Raw genomic sequence first — 21240 nt, 5'->3', positions numbered from 1 at the left:
GCCCTTGCATTTTGGCCCAGACTGGCCCACTACATATGATCACAAATACCTCCCATCTTTGCATGCCCTTGAATATGTTTACCAAATCCTATTCCATAAAAGCACTAAAGCTGTATAATAGGTAGAAAAGAGTGAAAGTTGACACATTAAATACTTCTAGAAAGTGTGATTTATTCCTACTATAAAACGGTATAATCCACACTGATGAATGCATGTCCATCTTGGTTTTCTGACTTGTCTACTGTAACACGGTCCACTTGGGTGTGACATCATTCCCAGCTCTGACATCTGATTTCCAAGCATCCGACACCATTTGAGACCGTTGATCCACCAGCATCCCAATGACAGTTCTCCCCACAAACAGTGCAGCATGTATAACATTGTTTTTTTTGTTTGTTTTTTATACAAACTCTAATAATTGTTTCTGTAATAATAAAATTTAAAAACCTCATGAACAGTATTTCTAAAAAATGGTGAAATGCTGTTTAAAATACAGTTTTAGATGGTGTATATTACATCACACTGCAGGGCATGTCAACTACTTAAAAGTATTTAAAATTCTAATTTTTGTAACTCAGCCTTCACTGCACTTTTGTGTGTAGTTTGCAGAAGTAGAAGAACAACAATCCTTTCTTTGTGTACGTGTGCAGGATTGGTAAAACAATCAAAAGAACTGAAACTATTTACTAAGCGTGTGATCTGTTCACTTTATCAGCACATTTTTTTGTGACTCAAACTGCAGAACCTTCTTTGTGGAGATTTTGTGTGGTGTAGTGTGTCACAATAATAAGCCACATTTCCTCTTCAGCAAGGAGAAAAACAGTTGTCACTTACTGATATACAGTGGTGGAGGTAAAGAATCACAACTACTCACGTTACTGCAATTAAGTATTTTTTTTGGGTACTTGTACTTTGAGTATATTTTTAAAGCTGTACTTTTACTTGTACTTATGTACAAATTAAGCAAAATAATCTACTTTGCTACTTTTAAATCATAGTTCGTTACCGAGTACGCCCACAATTTCAATTGATATTCAAACCTTAGATGGCACTTCAGTAGCCAATAAAAATATCTGAACGTAAACAGACCAATAAAAGCCCTGATATCTTAACCACAGGAAAAGCCGCTGCAGCAGCAGGTCAAGGGCTCATCAGACAGTGAGGGAGCTCAGCGTGATTTATGGACTCAAAGTTTGGAGAAACAAACTACATGGTAGTGTTATCATAAATTTCTATATTTTGATAGCGATACTGAAATATCTGACACAGTATCTACCGTATACAGGTCCTTTTCAAAAAATTAGCATATTGTGATAAAGTTCATTATTTTCTGTAATGTACTGATAAACATTAGACTTTCATATATTTTAGATTCATTACAACACAACTGAAGTAGTTCAAGCCTTTTATTGTTTTAATATTGATGATTTTGGCATACAGCTCATGAAAACCCAAAATTCCTATCTCAAAAAATTAGCATATTTCATCCGACCAATAAAAGAAAAGTGTTTTTAATACAAAAAAAGTCAACCTTCAAATAATTATGTTCAGTTATGCAGTCAATACTTGGTCGGGAATCCTTTTGTAGAAATGACTGCTTCAATGCGGCGTGGCATGGAGGCAATCAGCCTGTGGCACTGCTGAGGTGTTATGGAGGCCCAGGATGCTTCGATAGCGGCCTTAAGCTCATCCAGAGTGTTGGGTCTTGCGTCTCTCAACTTTCTCTTCACAATATCCCACAGATTCTCTATGGGGTTCAGGTCAGGAGAGTTGGCAGGCCAATTGAGCACAGTAATACCATGGTCAGTAAACCATTTACCAGTGGTTTTGGCACTGTGAGCAGGTGCCAGGTCGTGCTGAAAAATGAAATCATCTCCATAAAGCTTTTCAGCAGATGGAAGCATGAAGTGCTCCAAAATCTCCTGATAGCTAGCTGCATTGACCCTGCCCTTGATAAAACACAGTGGACCAACACCAGCATCACTGACTGTGGGTACTTGACACTGGACTTCAGGCATTTTGGCATTTCCCTCTCCCCAGTCTTCCTCCAGACTCTAGCACCTTGATTTCCCAATGACATGCAAAATTTGCTTTCATCCGAAAAAAGTACTTTGGACCACTGAGCAACAGTCCAGTGCTGCTTCTCTGTAGCCCATTTCCTGCACACGCCTGTACACGGTGGCTCTGGATGTTTCTACTCCAGACTCAGTCCACTGCTTCCGCAGGTCCCCCAAGGTCTGGAATCGGTCCTTCTCCACAATCTTCCTCAGGGTCCGGTCACCTCTTCTCGTTGTGCTGCGTTTTCTGCCACACTTTTTCCTTCCCACAGACTTCCCACTGAGGTGCCTTGATACAGCACTCTGGGAACAGCCTATTCGTTCAGAAATTTCTTTCTGTGTCTTACCCTCTTGCTTGAGGGTGTCAATGATGGCCTTCTGGACAGCAGTCAGGTCGGCAGTCTTACCCATGATTGCGGTTTTGAGTAATGAACCAGGCTGGGAGTTTTTAAAAGCCTCAGGAATCTTTTGCAGGTGTTTAGAGTTAATTAGTTGATTCAGATGATTAGGTTAATAGCTCGTTTAGAGAACCTTTTCATGATATGCTAATTTTTTGAGATAGGAATTTTGGGTTTTCATGAGCTGTATGCCAAAATCATCAATATTAAAACAATAAAAGGCTTGAACTACTTCAGTTGTGTTGTAATGAATCTAAAATATATGAAAGTCTAATGTTTATCAGTACATTACAGAAAATAATGAACTTTATCACAATATGCTAATTTTTTGAAAAGGACCTGTATAGCCTACAACGATACACGCTGCATCTCTCCTCTCCGACAGCGAGTTTGACACGCATCTGCCTCCTGTCAATTACAGAGTCTGAATATCTGTGAGGGATTGCAGGTATTCCGCATTATTTTAATCATTCCCATGCAAATGTGGCGAGCACTTTATTGTAACATGAGAAAACTGGATGCAAGCTCTCAAATAGGCCTAACTTATAAAAATGAACTGCTTGTCCTCTTTGTGCGCAATCGCAATCTCTCCGTGCTGCTCCGGGTGTGTGTTCACTGCTGTGTGTGTGTTCACTGCTGTGTGTGTGCACGTTGGATGGGTTAAATGCAGAGCACGAATTCCGAGTATGGGTCACCATACTTGGCAGTATGTCACTTCACTTCACTTTTAAAGTAGAAGTTATTCCTCTTTGCTCCTGGATTAAACTTTGTAGAAAGTTATCAACCATTCAGAATAGATCCACACCTGACCGATGAAAATCCTACTTGAAGTTTTATTGGCTGAGTGAAATGCACCAGAAAGTCTTCCAACAATCAAAGATGGGACTTTAATTTCTTTACAATGTAAGTTTATTCTAAAAATGTTTTGGAATGGGATATTTTTATGATTTGTACATATAAATATCCTAGTCTTGTTTTGACATTACACGTCAAAACCATCTGTTGTTCTATTTATCTAAATAAATAGGCCTAAAATATGTGGCTCTGAAATCACTGCTTATAAAAATTCAGTGTTGTCATATTTCGAATACCTCAACTGAATTGAGGTCATTTGTTTTATCATTTTATTACTGACTGTGTATTTGTAATTTCTTTGTAAATTCAATTCAGTTTGAAATGTCCTCTTCCTGAGTGCAAAGCAAGTTATTATACTATGCTATTATTAGATAATTTAATTTAGGCATTGTAAGTAAAAAAAGGTGTTAAATAGGTTGTACTATGTTCAGCTTCTAACAGAGGCGGAACAAATTGCTTGGGATTATTAACCTTGTAAAAAACAAGAATATTTACACAGGAAATAAATACAAACTGAATAAAGTCGGCTACTGACACACACCCCACCAACTGAAAAGGCTATTGATGCAGCAGTATTGACAACTTCACGTTGGAAACATCCATTCAGCAGAATATAACGGTAGCATAAACTGAAAAACGTCTTGTTTTGAATGCAACTTTCACCACAGGAAAGCTCACAGGAATGATACTGCCATATATTTCTATTATCATGAATTTCCTCATAACACAACAGAACTAAACTGGGTCATCTCCTGGCATGCAGTTCGCCATAAAGATACATTTAAGTAATTTGCAGGTCTAGATTTTAAACCACTTCAAAATGGTTTAATGCATTTAAGAATCTGTTCATTCACACAGCACAAATTAAAATTATATTCCAAATTATCACTCCAATACTCCAAGAAAAATATCATTTGAGATAAACATTACAATTGAATGATGAGATTTTTACAACACACAAAAAATATGCAATATTGAAAAATAAAAGGCACCAACCAAATATCACTTGACATACTATGACACCTGAAACTAATAATGATCCATTAGAGGTTACCATGACAGCTGATTGGTGTGATGTAATAATCTAGTAAACTGTGATTGGTGATTGGTAGAGGCAAGCACTATAAAAAGACCAGTTTCATGTTAAGTAACAAAGCTGAATAGTTGGGTAAAAGTTTTGGTTTCTTTTTTTTCTTCTTTTTGATGATAGGCTGATGGTAGATTTAGCTTGATATGGGTACTACTACAGTGCAACTTTTAAGGTATGTTTATTTTATGGATTTGCTGATTAACTTTTCTAAGATTTACTCAAACCACTTTACTGACTTCAAAGTGTTTTGTACTTACTAAAAATAAATGTCTTTGTAGGTTTTCTTTGGCAGTACTTTTAGGCCTTTGTGTTCATGACCGTACTGTAACTGGTAAGTGTATCTTGTTGAATTATGGAATTTATCTGTCAACACTGTCTTAACACCTTTTTGTTTTTCTGTAGTTGATGGCTATAACTCTGTCAGCAATGGAGGCGATCCTGGATATTATATCCCAAAAAATGGTCAGCCTATGCAGGATGTTAAACTACAAGCTTTTTACACCTGGAATGGCTTAAAAGATGAAGCAGGACCAACCAGGCCTCTGAGTTCTAGGAATGTAGTTTATAGTGCTGCAGTTAAGGGAGGCTATGGTACTGGAAGTTACAGTTCTCAGACTGGCTTGCCAGGTGGTCCAGTGGCAAGTGGAAGTTCTGGTTCAGAAACTAGAAGCCAGCTTCAGGGCTCCAAACTTGCTTCAGCTGGAAGTGGTGATCTTACCCCTGGCTATATGGGTAATTCAGTAGGTATGGGAGAACAGAACAGCAGGGACTCTTTGGCAAAGCCTGACACTCAACAGCTAGTGCAGACAATCTACCAGTCCAATGGTCTGAGACCAGAACAAGCCAGCTCTGAAGCCATGGCCCAGTCTAGCTCCCTGCAGTTAACCCAGACCAGTGGCCAACAATTAGCACAGGCTAGCTCACAGTCTGCATGGCAGTCAAGCAGAAAGCCTCTTAAGCCTCAAAGAGATCGACTTTGGCAAACTGGTTCTAAGCTCCTTTCAGGTTCCAGGCCTATTCAGAATCCAAGCTTTGGATTTTTCAAGCCTTTGCCCCCCAAAAATCGTTCTATGTCACAACCTAGCTACCAAATAGTGCCACACAGCAGTGAGTCGAGCAGCCCTCCGGTAGCTCAGGTTAGCTATGCACTTGTGCGTCAGTCGTTCGGCCAGCAATTAGCCCAGTCCAGTGGCCAGCAACCAGTACAAAGTAGCTATGAAACTGTAGCTCAACCAAGTGTTCAACAACCAGCACAAGCCAGCTTTCAGTCTATGGCCCTGCCCAGCAGCCAGCAGCTCTCTCAGGCCACTGACTTGTCAGTGTCCCAGCCCAGTAGCCAACAACCAGTGCAGGGAAGTGGCCAGTCTGTAGCCCAGGCCTCAAGCCAGCAGCTAGTTCAAGCTAGCCAATCTGTTGCCCAATCCAGTGGCCAGCAACCAGCACAGGGTAGCTATATATCTGTGGCACAGCCCAGTAGCCTGACTCTTATCAAGCCCCAAAAAGGAAGGCTTCAATTTGGCTCCAAGCTGTTTTCTGGTACTAGGCCACTCCAGAAGGGAGTTCAGTCCAGTAGCCAACAATCCGCACACAGCAACTACCCGTCTGTGGCCCAGCCAGCTGTCCAACCACCACAAGCCAGCTACCCATCTGAGGCTCAGGCCAGTATCCAACAACTAGCACATGCCAGCTACCAGTCCGTGGCCCAGCCTGCTGTCCAACAACCAGCACATGCCAGCTATCAATCTGAGGCTCAGGCCAGTAGCCAACAATCAGCACAAAGCAGCTACCCATCTGTGGCCCAGCCTGCTGTCCAACAACCAGCACATGCCAGCTACCCATCTGAGGCTCAGGCCAGTAGCCAACAATCAGCACAAGCCAGCTACCAGTCCGTGGCCCAGCCTGATGTACAACCAGCACAAGCCAGCTACCCATCTGAGGCTCAGGCCAGTAGCCAACAATCAGCACATGCCAGCTACCCATCTGTGGCCCAGCCTGCTGTCCAACAACCAGCACAAGCCAGCTACCCATCTGAGGCTCAGGCCAGTATCCAACAACCAGCACAAGCCAGCTACCAGTCTGTGGCCCAGCCTGATGTACAACCAGCACAAGCCAGCTACCCATCTGAGGCTCAGGCCAGTAGCCAACAATCAGCACAAAGCAGCTACCCATCTGTGTCCCAGCCTGCTGTCCAACAACCAGCACATGCCAGCTACCCATCTGAGGCTCAGGCCAGTAGCCAACAATCAGCACAAAGCAGCTACCCATCTGTGGCCCAGCCTGCTGTCCAACAACCAGCACATGCCAGCCACCCATCTGAGGCTCAGGCCAGTATCCAACAACCAGCACAAGCCAGCTACCAGTCCGTGGCCCAGCCTGATGTACAACCAGCACAAGCTAGCTACCCGTCTGAGGTCCAGGCTAGTATCCAAAAACCAGCTCAAGCCAGCTACCCATCTGAGGTCCAGGCCAGTATCCAACAACCAGCACAAGCCAGCTACCAGTCTATGGCCCAGCCAGCTGTCCAACAACCAGCACATGCCAGCTACCCATCTGAGGCTCAGGCCAGTAGCCAACAACCAGCACAAGCCAGCTACCAGTCCGTGGCCCAGCCTGATGTACAGCCAGCACAAGCCAGCTACCCATCTGAGGCTCAGGCCGGTAGCCAACAATCAGCACAAAGCAGCTACCCATCTGTGGCCCAGCCTGCTGTCCAACAACCAGCACATGCCAGCTACCCATCTGAGGCTCAGGCCAGTATCCAACAACCAGCACAAGCCAGCTACCAGTCCGTGGCCCAGCCTGATCTACAACCAGCACATGCCAGCTACCCATCTGAGGCTCAGGCCAGTATCCAACAACCAGCACAAACCAGCTACCAGTCTGTGGCCCAGCCTTATGTCCAGCAACGGCCACAAGCCAACTACTTCTCTGTGGCTCAGGCCAGTAGCCAACAATCAGCACACAGCAGCTACCCATCTCTAGCCCAGCCTGCTGTCCAACAACCAGCACATGCCAGCTACCCATCTGAGGCTCAGGCCAGTATCCAACAACCAGCACAAGCCAGCTACCAGTCCGTGGCCCAGCCTGATCTACAACCAGCACATGCCAGCTACCCATCTGAGGCTCAGGCCAGTATCCAACAACCAGCACAAACCAGCTACCAGTCTGTGGCCCAGCCTTATGTCCAGCAACGGCCACAAGCCAACTACTTCTCTGTGGCTCAGGCCAGTAGCCAACAATCAGCACACAGCAGCTACCCATCTCTAGCCCAGCCTGTTGTCCAACAACCAGCACATGCCAGCTACCCATCTGAGGCTCAGGCCAGTATCCAACATCCAGCACAAACCAGCTACCAGTCTGTGGCCCAGCCTTATGTCCAGCAACGACCACAAGCCAACTACTTCTCTGTGGCTCAGGCCAGTAGCCAACAACCAGCACATGCCAGCTACCAGTCTGTGGCCCAGCCGGATGTCCAACAACGACCACAAGCCAGCTACCTCTCTGTGGCTCAGGCCAGTAGCCAACAACCAGCACATGCCAGCTACCAGTCTGTGGCCCAGCCAGCTGTCCAACAACGACCACAAGCCAGCTACCAGTTTGTGGCCCAGCCAGCTTTCCAACAACCAGAACATGCCAGCTACCAGTCTGTGGCCCAGCCAGCTGTCCAACAAGCAGCAAAAAGCAGCTACCCATCTGTGGCCCAGCCTGATGTCCAACAACGACCACAAGCCAGCTACCTCTCTGTGGCTCAAGCCAGTAGCCAACAACCAGCACAAACCAGCTACCAGTCTGTGGCCCAGCACGGCGAGCAAATGGATTTCAAGCCAGTGCAGGCCCATGGGGGGGACATTTATCAGATTGGCTCCAGATTTTATTCATGCCAGGAGTATGTCTCGCAGCCCAACTACCAGCTTGCAGCCGAAGCAAGGCAGACTGGGTATCAGACTCCATCCGGACTAATATCTTCATCCTTGGCTCCGCATATCAAACCTGTTCTACAACATGGATACCAGGCCCCAGTGAAGCCTGGGCAAGGCACCTATATGTCTGTGGTGTCACCCAGCGGCCCTCTTGGAAAGCTGCAATCAACACTCCAGTCCACTTTCAGACCAGCACAGCTGCCTGAAGAGCCTAGCTACCAGCCCCCAGTCCTTCCAAGACAACAGCCTCTAGCTAAGCCTGGACTGCCTAGTTATGGTTCTGTATTACAGCCCAGTGGACAGCAATCTGGACCTGTGAGACCGTTGCAACAGCCCCGCTACCAGTCTCTGGCCAGGCCAGGGCTAGATGTGTATCAGCCCTTATTTAAGCCAGAACCTTCCAGCTACCAGCCTCAAGTGTTGCCCAGCCGACAGTCCCCATCTCAATCTGGTTATGCTTCCCCAGCCGTGCCAGCACAGTCCAGTTACCAGGCACAGTTGAGTTCTGAGACTATCTCTCAGTCTGGGTACCAGAAATCTTTCATGGCAGGGCAATCAAGGTACCAGCCTCAAAAGCTGCCTAGTGGCCAGTTCCTAGCTCAGTCTGGCTACTCTTCCCCAGCTGTTCCTGTGCGGACTAGGTTCCAGCCCCCGGTGCAGTCAAGTTATGAGACCGTATCGCAGCCTGGGTTACAGACCTCTATACCTGGGCAGTCACGTTACCAATCTGTATCCAGATCAAGTTCCCAATCCCTGGAGCAGCCCAGTGGTCTCTTTGTTTCAAGCTATGAGTCTGAGTCTCAGTCGACGCAACCTGGAACTCCGTATCCAGCACAGATTAATTATCAGCATGTCACAAGCCAAAATGCTCCTGGACAAGCTCAAAGTAGCCAGCGTTCGTCCCAATCCAGGTTCAGGCTTTTGCAACAAGTGAAGTCATAGCTATTGTTAGCAGATTTCTAGTTTTGGTTAATGTTTTGAAAGCGTCAATAAAGTGTCATTAGCAAGTGTATCTTTTTTGTGTGGGGTCTCTCTGAACTTTTTTTTTTTTTTTTTTTGTGGTTTCATAAATTGAGGGGGAAATGGGAGTATTGTATAATCTAGTTTTAAGTTGGCTGATAACCGTTCCACTGAACGTTAAATATTGACGTTTTAAGCAGGCATATGCTAAACTATCTGGCTATTTATTGCAAAAGCTTGCCTTGAAATGGTAATAGTTCCTGAAGACGTGGTTCAATTACCAATACCAAAATGACAACCCATGAGACTGTGGAAATGACAACGTAGAAACTTACTGTTGTAACTGGTACACTCCTGACCAGCAGGAGAAACTATAGTGACTGCTTGGGATAAATTATCTGCACGATTTTCCTTTCCTGAGTCACTTGAATCTTTCTGGGGCTCACTGCATTTTCCGGTCTTCTCTCCAGAGGTAGTCTTGCTCTTGTTTATGGAGTCAAAAAAGGGCCATATAAATCTGCAAAATAAAATGTTTTGCAAAAAAAAAAAATAGAGTATTGAGAAAAAAAAATGCTTTTTTGCAAGTAAAAAAATAATTGCAAAAGAAAAGTTAACCACTGAGAGAAAAATAAAGTTTAGCAAAGTAAAACTTCAGCAGCATTGACTTTGCAACACATATTTCCCTTTGCGCCGCTCCTTTAAATCCACGTTTCAGTCATCCGTGCCTCTGCGGCGCAAGCTTTCCTTTGCGCTTCATTTTTCTTTGCGCCTCCTTTGGCTGTGTCCAAATTCAGGGTCTGCATCCTTCGGAGTACTCATTTGAAGGATGTTACGTCACAGCGCCGCGACGAAGGCTGTCCAAATTCGTAGGATCCTTCAAATGCGGCCCACAAATACGTCCTCCTTTTCCCCGAATTGGAAGGATGGGTGTGGTGGATCCTTTCCCGTCCTACCTATCCCATAATTCTTTTCGGCAGAGCGTAATGGCGGACGAAGCGAGCGGTAGCGGAGTGGGAGAGGAGTTTCTCTGACAAAACAAGCTAAAGTTTATGCTTCGGCTCAATGAATTTGTAGGAGAAATTAGTAGAATACTTAAAAACAAATAAAAATAGGCTATAATGGCTTACCTGGATGTGACTGTCTTGTAGTCTGATATAAAAAACTCTCCGACAACGAGCAAAGAAAGTATTTAATTTATTTAATTGCTTTATTTCTTCCAAAAGAATTAAAATGAGAATAACTCTTTGTTTGTCCATTTTCCCGCTTCTTGCTTGGCGCTGGATATGAGCAACGGGTAAGGGAGGGAACTAAAAGAAGGGTAGGCTGTCCAAATTCACAAACACCGACTTCCGGGTTTTGCGGACGTCGGAGGATCCCTCCTCCTTCAACCGGGTAGGAAGGATCCTAAGGAGGATGCAGACCCTGAATTTGGACACAGCCCTCAAGGAGGCGCAAAGAAAAATGAAGCGCAAAGGAAAGCTTGCGCCGCAGAGGCATGGATGACTGAAATGTGGATTTAAAGGAGCGGCGCAAAGGGAAATATGTGTTGCAAAGTCAATGCTGCTGAAGTTTTACTTTGCTAAACTTTATTTTTTCTCTCAGTGGTTAACTTTTCTTTTGCAATTATTATTTTTTTTTTTGCAAAACTTTTTTTTTTTTTGCAAAACATATTTTTTGTTTGCAAAACATTGTTTTATTTTGCAGATCTATATGGCCCTTTTTTGACTCCATACTTGTTTGCCAATCTCATCTTCAAAATTGAGTTTTTCTCTGCTCTTCCTCTCTTTCTCCAGGTACTGGTGAGATGAAGCTGTGGACATAGGCTCTGTAAAAAAAAAAAAAGAGGCAAATGTTACTATACATCACACTAGGTCTTTTACTTGCACTTCTATAAAGTGTATATGATTACTGGGGGGGGGGGGGGGGTAATTGTGATGACATTTACAGGACCTACTGTTTACAAACTGAATTTTAATTATTGTAAATTGTCATCTTGATGAATTGCAAGTTTGTGTATCACTGGGACATAATACTTTGGATCAACACTTTATAAGATAACATGAAAATGTCATCAAATTGCAATTATAGGCAACCCTGCTTTGGAATTTAGTGATTTAGCGTTTGGGAGGTTTTCTTCCACCACATAAACCACTACACACAGTTTATTAAAACATTTAGTCATCACATCTATGTCTCTGTAAAAAAAAAAAAAAAAAAATAGCTTTGTTTAATGAGTTGCACCATTTAAGGCAAATGCTCCATCACACATTTGGCAGTTTAATGACCTCACAATTTATTCCTTTGGTGGCACATTTCCATGCAGTGATACATCTGCTGATATTGCCTTTTGGTAGATGACCTCACTGTCCACAAGGACATGATTGTACATGAATTGGATTTTCTGCAAAACTATAGGGATAAGGGAATAGATTACAGCTAATAAGGTTTTATGTGCAGAACACAAATGATGTCACAGCCAGGCATACAAGGCAGAATATCGATTGTGTTAATTTATCCAAAATCAATGTTTGCACTGTAATATTATACGCTTAAAGGACTTTAAAAATTTGGTTTGCATAAAAAGTACAATCAGAATACATCTACACGCTACATAACTATACAGTAATGCATCACAAATTAATCTGATTAGGCATGCTCCCTAGATTATTTAATAAGTAAATATGTCTTGTGTACAATGGACACCATCACTTTGAGCCAAGATCTGCTTGTCTGAAAACCTAACCACAAATGATTTACCTACACTATATTGCCAAAAGTATTGGGTCACCCCCTTCTAATGAACAGGTTTGACTACTTTAGTAATTTCCATGAGAACACATCTTAATGTTTAAGCATATAATGATATTATAGGGAATTGTGTGCTTGTAATGTTATTGCAAGTTCAAGTTTATTTGTATAGCGCTTTTTTTTTGTTATCAACATTTTTTATTTTTATTTTTCATAACATATAAAAAAAAATAAAATAAAAAAAAAAATTGTATAGCGCTTTTTACGATACAAATCGTTGCAAAGCAGCTCTACAGGAAATTAAGTTTCAACAATATATTTATATATTGCAGAACATTAATATATTTAACTTATGGCAAAATTTGGTAATTTTGTATGTTGTCTGAGTGTTGGCATCCTCTGAGGTCCTCTGAGGGGTTGGCATTATCTTTTCTAAGATCCTTTAATGGTTGGATCCAGACTGAAGCTTCTGTAATTCCTAGTTACCACGGGATGTTAAGCAGAAACAGAGAAACAAATAGAGACATAATTAGCGTAGCTGCTGTTCCATCTAAGCAAAAATGATTTGTTCAACCAAAGCTAAAGAATAATAATGTACATTTGATCAGATATAACTGCATTACAAGATTATAAGATGCATTATGTGAATGCTTGGCTAAAGAGATGTGTCTTTAATCTAGATTTAAACAGAGAGAGTGTGTCTGAACCCCGAACGTTATCAGGAAGGCTATTCCAGAGTTTGGGAGCCAAATGTAAAAAAGCTCTACCTCCTTTAGTGGACTTTGCTATCCTAGGTATTACCAAAAGTCCAGAGTTTTGCGACCTTAGGGAGCGGGTTGGATTGTAGTGTGGTAGAAGACAAGTTAGGTACGCAGGAGCTAAACCATTTAGGGCCATATAGGCATGTAATAATATTTTGTAAATGATACGGAACTTAATAGGTAGCCAGTGCAGAGATTGTAAAATTGGGGTAATATGATCATATTTTCTTGACCTGGTACGAACTCTAGCCGCTGCATTTTTGACTATCTGTAGCTTGTTTATTGAAGATGCAAGACAACCACCTAGCAGTGCATTACAATAGTCCAGTCTAGAGGTCATGAATGCATGAACTAACTTTTCTGCATCAGAAACAGGTAGCATGTTTCGAAGCTTGGCAATGTTTCTAAGATGGAAGAATGCTGTTTTTGAAACATGGGAAATATGATTTTCAAAGGACAAGTTGCTGTCTAATATAACACCCAGATTTTAGACTTTAGAGCTCGTAACAGTACATCTGTCTAGTTGAAATTGTAATCCAAGAGATTCTGTGTACTGTTTTTGGTCCAATAAGTAATATCTCTGTCTTATCTGAATTTAATAGGAGGAAATTATTGGTCATCCAATCTTTTACATTTTTTACACAATCTATAGTTCAGAAGTTTCGTCTGGTCTTGTTGAGATATATAGTTGAGTATCATCAGCATAACAATGAAAACTAATCCTGTATTTCCTAATAACATTACCAAGGGGCAACATGTATATTGAAAATAGCAGAGGACCTAGGACAGATCCTTGTGGTACTCCATACTTTACTGGTGATAATTGAGATGACTCCCCATTTAAATGAACAAAGTGGTAGCGATCGGACAGGTAGGATCTAAACCATCTTAAAGCCTGCCCGTGAATACCAGTATAGTTTTGTAATCGATCTATGAGTATGTCATGGTCTATAGTGTCGAACGCAGCACTAAGATCAAGTAATACTAGCAATGAGATGCAGCCTTGGTCTGAAGCAAGAAGCAAGTCATTTGTAATTTTAACAAGTGCAGTTTCTGTACTATGGTGAGGCCTGAAACCTGACTGAAATTATTCATAGAGATCTTTTTTTGCAAGAAGGAGCACAATTGAGCAGACACAACTTTTTCTAAAATTTTAGACATAAACGGAAGATTTGAAATGGGTCTGTAATTTGCCAGTTCATTAGAATCTAGTTGTGGTTTCTTAATAAGAGGCTTAATAACCGCCAGCTTGACTGTTTTTGGGACGTGACCTAAAGATAACGATGAGTTAATACTATTGAGAAGCGGTTCTTCTGCTACAGGTAACAACTCTTTCAATAGTTTAGTGGATACAGGATCTAATAAACATGTTGTTGGTTTAGATGCACTAAGTTTATTTAGCTCTTCCTGTCCTATAGTTGTAAAGCTCTGCAGTTTTCTTTGGGTGCGATGAATGAAGCTGAAATACTAGACGCAGTAGAATCTACATTTGATATTGTATTTCTGATGTTATCTATTTTATCAGTAAAGAAATTCATAAAGTCATTACTATTAAACTGTGAGGGAATATTTAGATCGGGTGGTGTCTGTTTATTTGTTAATCTAGCCACTGTGCTAAATAAAAACCTTGGATTGTTTTGGTTATTATCTATGAGTTTGCAGATATGCTCTGCCCTGGCAGCTTTTAGAGCCTGTCTATAGCTGGACATACTGTTTTTCCACGCAATTCTAAAAACTTCCAAGTTAGTTTTTCTCCATTTGTGCTCAAGGTTATGAGTTTCTTTCTTGAGAGAATGGGTATAACTATTGTACCATGGCGCAGTATGCTTTTCTCGATAACTTTTTTCAATTTGAGGGGGGCAACGGCTTCTAATGTATTAGAGAAGATAGTGCCCATGTTGCTAGTCATTTCGTCTAGTTCATGTGTATTTATGGGTACACAGAGCAGTTGAGATAAATCAGGCAGGTTATTTGTGAATCTGTCTTTGGTGGCTGGAACAATAGTTCTGCCCGGACGATAACGCGGAGCCATATAATTAATATCAGTAATAGGCAGCATACACGATACAAGGAAATGATCAGTAACATCATCACTTTGAGGTACGATATCTATATCGGTAAGATCAATTCCATGCGATATAATTAAATCTAGTGTATGATTAAAACGATGAGTGGGCCCAGTGACGTTTTGCTTGACTCCAAAAGAGTTTATTAGGTCAGTAAACGCAAGTCCTAACGCATCATTTGTATTATCAACGTGAATGTTAAAATCTCCGACAATTAGCACTTTATCAACATTAAGTCAAGTCAAGTCAAGTCTGCTTTATTGTCAATTCTTCCACATGTACGGCACATACATACAGATAATTGAAATTGCGTTACTCTCAGACCCTTGGTGCATACAGTTAACATTAAAGACACTGACAGTAGACGTTCAAATACAGATAAATACAGTTTAAACATACTGTATTTACATACAACTATACAGATATACAAATGAGGACATTGTAGAAAAATAAAGAAAGAGATGGATATAGTGGCATAAGGCACATGGCAGATAGAGTGCAAACCAGTTAAATAAAAACAAAACTGTGCAGATATATGTGTATGTATAGAGTGTATATATATATATATATATATATATATATATATATATATATATATATATATATAGTGCAAGAGGAGCTTATCAGTCTGAGGACATTGTAGAAAAAAAAAAGAGATAAATAAAGTCGTAGTATCAGTGTTCAGTGTTGCATAGGGTAAAAGAGGGGAGGGGGGGCAAGGACGGGAGGGAGTTCAGCTTCCTGACAGCCTGATGTATGAAGCTGTCCTTCAGTCTGCTGGTCCTCGCCTGGAGACTCCGCAGTCTCCTCCCTGATGGCAGCAGACTGAAGAAGCTGTGTGTCGGGTGGGTGGTATCACCTGCAATGCGGAGGGTTTTGCTTGGCTCTCAACGAAGGTGGACGCATTTTTCTCTCCCTGTCCTCTCCTTACCTTCCCTGCTTTGCTCTCTCGTCTCGTCTCGTATATTGTCTATTGTCTAATATTTGAGAGACTCTCTCTGCACTGCTCTCCAAACTGAAAAATCATGGATTTGATCAACTGGTCTCTCAATGCAATTGACACCATTTCTTGACGAGACGTTTGGGTTCGGGTGAACCTGATTGCCCTGGCGGAAACGTTCGCAGCTGGCTACACGATGGACGCATGGGAAAGGTGGCGGGTCGTGTGTCTGGCGGCTATTTACGTGGAGGACATTGAAGATATCTACCTATTCGGAACCATGATAACCGGTTTTCTGCTGATTGGATTAAGCTTTGCCCTGGGTTATCGAAGAATTCAGGAAACGGGAACAGCTGTCAAAAGCCTCACAAGGCTGCCCGTCATGATTGAAGCAGTGGGCAGAGCGGTCAGCACTGAGACTGAGACTATTAACCGCAATATGGATTCTATCACGGACAAGCTCACGGCTTTGCAAAGGAAAATTGATGGATTTGGAGATCAGAATGGACAAAGAGAGTAGCCGTGAAATTGGAATGCGGCTACTCGCACCAAGACCAAACAATCGCAATCTTATCTTCTTTTCGGCTCCCCCCAGACCAGCGCGGGCCTCGGACAAGGTCGCTGTTGGGAATAACAAGCCCGGGAAGAACACTGCAGTGAGACGCTCTTTCGTTCCTCCCCCCTTCCACCGACACCTGTTGATTGTTGACTCTGTCTGGGTCCTGATCAAGGCTGTCTCCATGGCAACTTGCTGTGTCGCTATCACATTCTGCGGACTGAGACAATTGATTTGAATGCCAGCTTGGCGGGTCTCCAGGCAAAAAACACGAAAACACCGTTCTGTCGGGAGAGAGAAAAGCCACTGTGTCTGTGCGCGTCGCCATTTTGTGTCTATAGATCTGAGAGGAAATCTGCAAATTCTTTTAGGAAATCTGTATATGGCCCTGGCGGTCTATACACAGTAGCCAGAGCAAGAGACAGGAGAGATTTATTTTGCATATCTAACAGTGTAACATTAAGCAGAAGTATTGTGAATGACTTAAACCTCATGTATCCTGTTTTCGGGGCTCATGTTTATAACAGTAGCTTGGTGAAGTAGACTCATTTAGACCAAAATATACATTTGGTTTAAGCCAGGTTTCAGTCAGGCAGAGTACATCAAAATTATTATCTGTGATCATTTCATTTACAATAACTGCTTTGGGTGCGAGTGATCTAATATTTAGGAGCCCAAGCTTTAAAAATTGTTTTTGTTCATTTATTTTGCGTATTTCTGGTTTAATCACGATCAGATTTTTTCTAGATCCTGCATTAAATTTATATTTTGACCTCGCTATTCAGGGAACAGACACAGTCTGTATAGATTGGACAATGCAAGTACTTCTATCTTTTAAGTGGGTAGAACAAAACTACTAGTCAGATGGAGCGTAGCGTCCTGGAGATGTTGTCCGACAGGAGTTCCGCTCCGACTCTGCTGGGGTGCAGGCCATCAGCACGGAAAAGCCTAGGACGCTCCCAGAAAAGATTCCAGTTATTAACAAAGAGCAGTTTCTGTTCTTAACACCATGACAATAACCATTCGTTTAAAGCAAACAGTCTACTGAACCTTTCGTGTCCTCGTTGATACGTGGGAAGCGCTCCGGACACGATGATCATCGTCGCGGGCAATGTGCTGCATACCGTCTCGATCAGGCTCCTGAAGTCCCTCTTCAGTGTCTCCGACTGCCGCAGCTTGGTGTCGTTAACCCCCGCGCGCAGCACGACAGCACCGATGCTCTCGTCACCCTTCAGGATCGCGGGTATCTGCGCAGAAACATCGAGAACACGAGCACCGGGGAAACAGTGAGTGTGCACTTTACCTTCAGCTAACGTAGCATATATCCATATAGCATATATCCAGATGATGGAGTCTCCGACGATCACAGCGTCGCGTTCCGTCTCGCGGAGGGGAGTGAAGCGGTTCCGGATGGAGATGTCAAAGACAGGAGGCGGAGAGGTCGTCGCCTGGGGCCTGGCTCACGTCTTCCTCTGCTGGTGCACCCAGGGTCCGTGGTGTCCCGGCGCCGGAGTGAAGGACATCTGGGAAGATCACGTCCTGGGTGCACAGGGTCTGTGCAGAGAAACACACGGAGTAGAGGTGGTGGGAGTGTTAGCAGCATGCTGTATACTTACCCCGGACTTGTGAGCGTACCCCATATTTTCCCTGTGTTTCCTTCCTGTGAGCTACTGTGAAATTAGCCAATCAGAGCAGAGCTTAACATTATTATTCATGACCCTTCCAAAAAAGCCAATAACAGACCGTTTCATTCTGGGGAGAAATCTTAGGGTTGTAAATCTAATATTCTCTCTGGGTTTCCATGTTCACTTACGAAAGTTACTCATGGTTTTAACTTGAAGAAAATCAAAAAAAAAAAACATGATAACCGCAAATTAACCATTGTTTTGTTACTTCAATTAATAATTTATAAAGAAGTATTAAACTTTTTGTGGTTATAAAAACAGACCTAAGCCAATAATAGCCTTTAAAATGTCTAAAAATGCATTATATATATATATATAAAAAACGAGTTTAAAATAAACATATCGTAGTTAAAATACATATCGTAGGCTAATACAAAATAAATTTATGTACATTGCATGTTACAGATGCCTGCAAAGGGAGCCAAAGGCTGCTCTTACAGGACGACCAAATCTAGATATTGACCAAACATTCAAATATCCACTTAATCTTTCATTTTTGGCCACCTTTTTGCTATATGACACAGACTCAATATTTGTAAGGGCTGTGATGTCCACATGTTTTTGTTGAAGAAATTATAAACCATGGTTTTAGCGTAGTAAAACTGATTAATTTTCTTTTGCATGATTTCTGAATACTATAAAATCAATCAGACAACTATATTAATAAAATCATAGCCATAGGTAACCGAGCTACAGTTGTAATTTGTAAATAATACAATTTATTTACTTGTATATTTTATTAAAGTCACTATAACAAATTCCTCGTATGTGTAAACATACCTGGCAATAAAGCTAATTCTCATTCTCTCATTCTCATTTTGACCCCATGTAGTAGGTTTTTTATTTTTATTTTTATTTATTTTTTACTTCCATAATATCTGAGGGAGGGGGGCACAACAATACAATCCTGCTTAGGGCACCCATTTGGCCAGCAGCGGCCCTGATTGTACTTAAGTACACATTTTCAGGACTCTTTCCAACACTGCTTACATCTATGATTTCCATCATGTTTAATCGTCCTGTGCAAAAAAAAAAAGCCTGATATACACTGACCCCTAGTGAAAGATGCATATTATTGCAGGAGTAGAAGTGCAAGGAGGAAAAAACAAAAAAACATTTTAGATCCAAAGAACAAAAAAAAAAAAAAAAAACCTAGACCCAAAAGCTGTTGTTTGTACTCTATAATACCTCTTTGGCATCGCAGGATCAATTGTCTTCATGTTCTCTGAATATTGAATATTTAATATCCACATGAATTGCCCCACACTTGTATGAAGGTAAGATTTTTTCCTCTGTATTTCACAATGAGATCTTATTTAGGTTCTCTGCACTTATTGTTTTATAAATATATGATTTAAATGCGAAGAATAAATATTTGACCCCGACGTGATTTGAACACGCAACCTTCTGATCTGGAGTCAGACGCGCTACCGTTGCGCCACGAGGTCTGTGTTCGAACTCCAGAAATTATCCCATAGGATTCCATTCTACTGTTCTTGTCTCTTACTGTAATATTAGCGGTGTCAGTTTCAAACCTCAGGAGACGTTTTTCAGGCTGATATTGAAGTGAAGCTGCTGCATTTATTGTGCTGCAGCGCCATCTAATGATCTTCACATTTAAGTCAGTAAATGAAGTAATATAGAAGTATTTAATAATATAACATTAAATTATATTTAACATACATTAATAAATTATTAATACAATTAATAAAAGTGTATGATATAATCGTATAAAATTTTATAGAATTCTATAATTCTGTAGAATTTATTTAGGATTGTATTTTTATACACAAAAATGTTTGGGAAGCATGTTAGAAAGCAAAACAACTGAACCAAACATTCATAGTTACTATAATATTTAATAAATTCTATTATTATAGGCCTAATTTCTCATTTATGGTAAAAATGTCTACATGTCTACCTGTTGTAAAACAATGTAGGCCTAATCGTGCCCTTATAGAATAGCAAAGTATTGTTGTAATTATTATTATCATTATGTAGGTCTACTGCCAATATGTGACTGGATTTCATAATCATACTCAGAATATAATACGTGCTATTAATTTTATTACTTCATAAGCTTGGAAAGTAAAGATGAAAGCTTTGACCCCGACGTGATTTGAACACGCAACCTTCTGATCTGGAGCCAGACGCGCTACCGTTGCGCCACGAGGTCCTGCGGTCGCTCTCTATAAACAGAGGAGTCAGTCAGAAAAGCATTAAACAGTATCTCAGTGACCATTGTCAACCCAGACTGCACAAAATCTTGTTTTTAATACATTTGGACATTTTACAATAGAAAATGTAGCAATCACAAAACACTTCAGATAAATAATATAAACACAGTCCGTGTTTAATATTATCGTAATGAGATATAACATTAATAAAGTTCATTATAAAATTAAGAACAAATGAACACTGACATTTACTAATTGCATGTTGATGTAATCTAAGTCAATAATGTAAATCAAATAAATAAAAATAACCACAGGTCACATGTTGCAACTCAATATGATTGTCATTCAGATGCACATGGTCTGTACAAGGCAACTGAACAACTGTGATGTCATTAGACAGATACTTCAAATTGTGTCTCTTCACTCCTGCAGTGATCCCTGATACACATGACAGATATGGGATGAGACTCTATTAATAAAATCAGCATGAGCCTGGCAATATGAGTGGAGTATCCCACTCCCGGGGGATTATACAGGAATGAAGCCGCAAAAGCCAAAATAGTAGTTAAAGATCAGTTCATTAGGATCTAAACTAAGTATCTGCGTCCAGAAAGACAAGATTCATGTGTCGTCTTGTTTTGAGGGAGAGACTGCAGGCGTCGGACTCCACCGGAGTGAGTTTGGTGTGAACTGATGGAGGAACATTTAGAAAACCTGTCTGAAAACAGCCAGTGTTTAGGCACACATCATTTAAAATAAATGTTACAAATAAAAAATATATTCTATAAATATATAATAATATTTACATTAATTCATTTAGCAGATGCTTTTATCTTAAGTGACTTACAATTGAGGAATACAATAAGTGATACATTATAAAGAGGCAAACAGACACAGGAAGTGCTTGTAATACAAAGTTTCAGGCATTGTCGGGATTAATTGCATTTTTGATAAATATTTATTTTTAATAAATAATATTATTTTAAATTAAAACAATATTTTCAAAAACACTTTTATTGATATATAT

General features: G+C 41.2%; 1 gene segment (V, D, J or C); it reads right to left on the bottom strand.

Annotated features, from left to right (window-relative positions):
• Positions 1–21240, bottom strand: part of LOC306863410 (Ig kappa chain V-III region MOPC 63-like) — a 773265-nt gene that overhangs the window by 69400 nt on the left and 682625 nt on the right.

Source organism: Barbus barbus (assembly GCF_936440315.1).
Source record: "Barbus barbus genome assembly, chromosome: 44".
In the NCBI taxonomy this organism is placed as follows: domain Eukaryota; kingdom Metazoa; phylum Chordata; class Actinopteri; order Cypriniformes; family Cyprinidae; genus Barbus; species Barbus barbus.
This window is presented reverse-complemented; position numbering and strand designations above follow the sequence as displayed.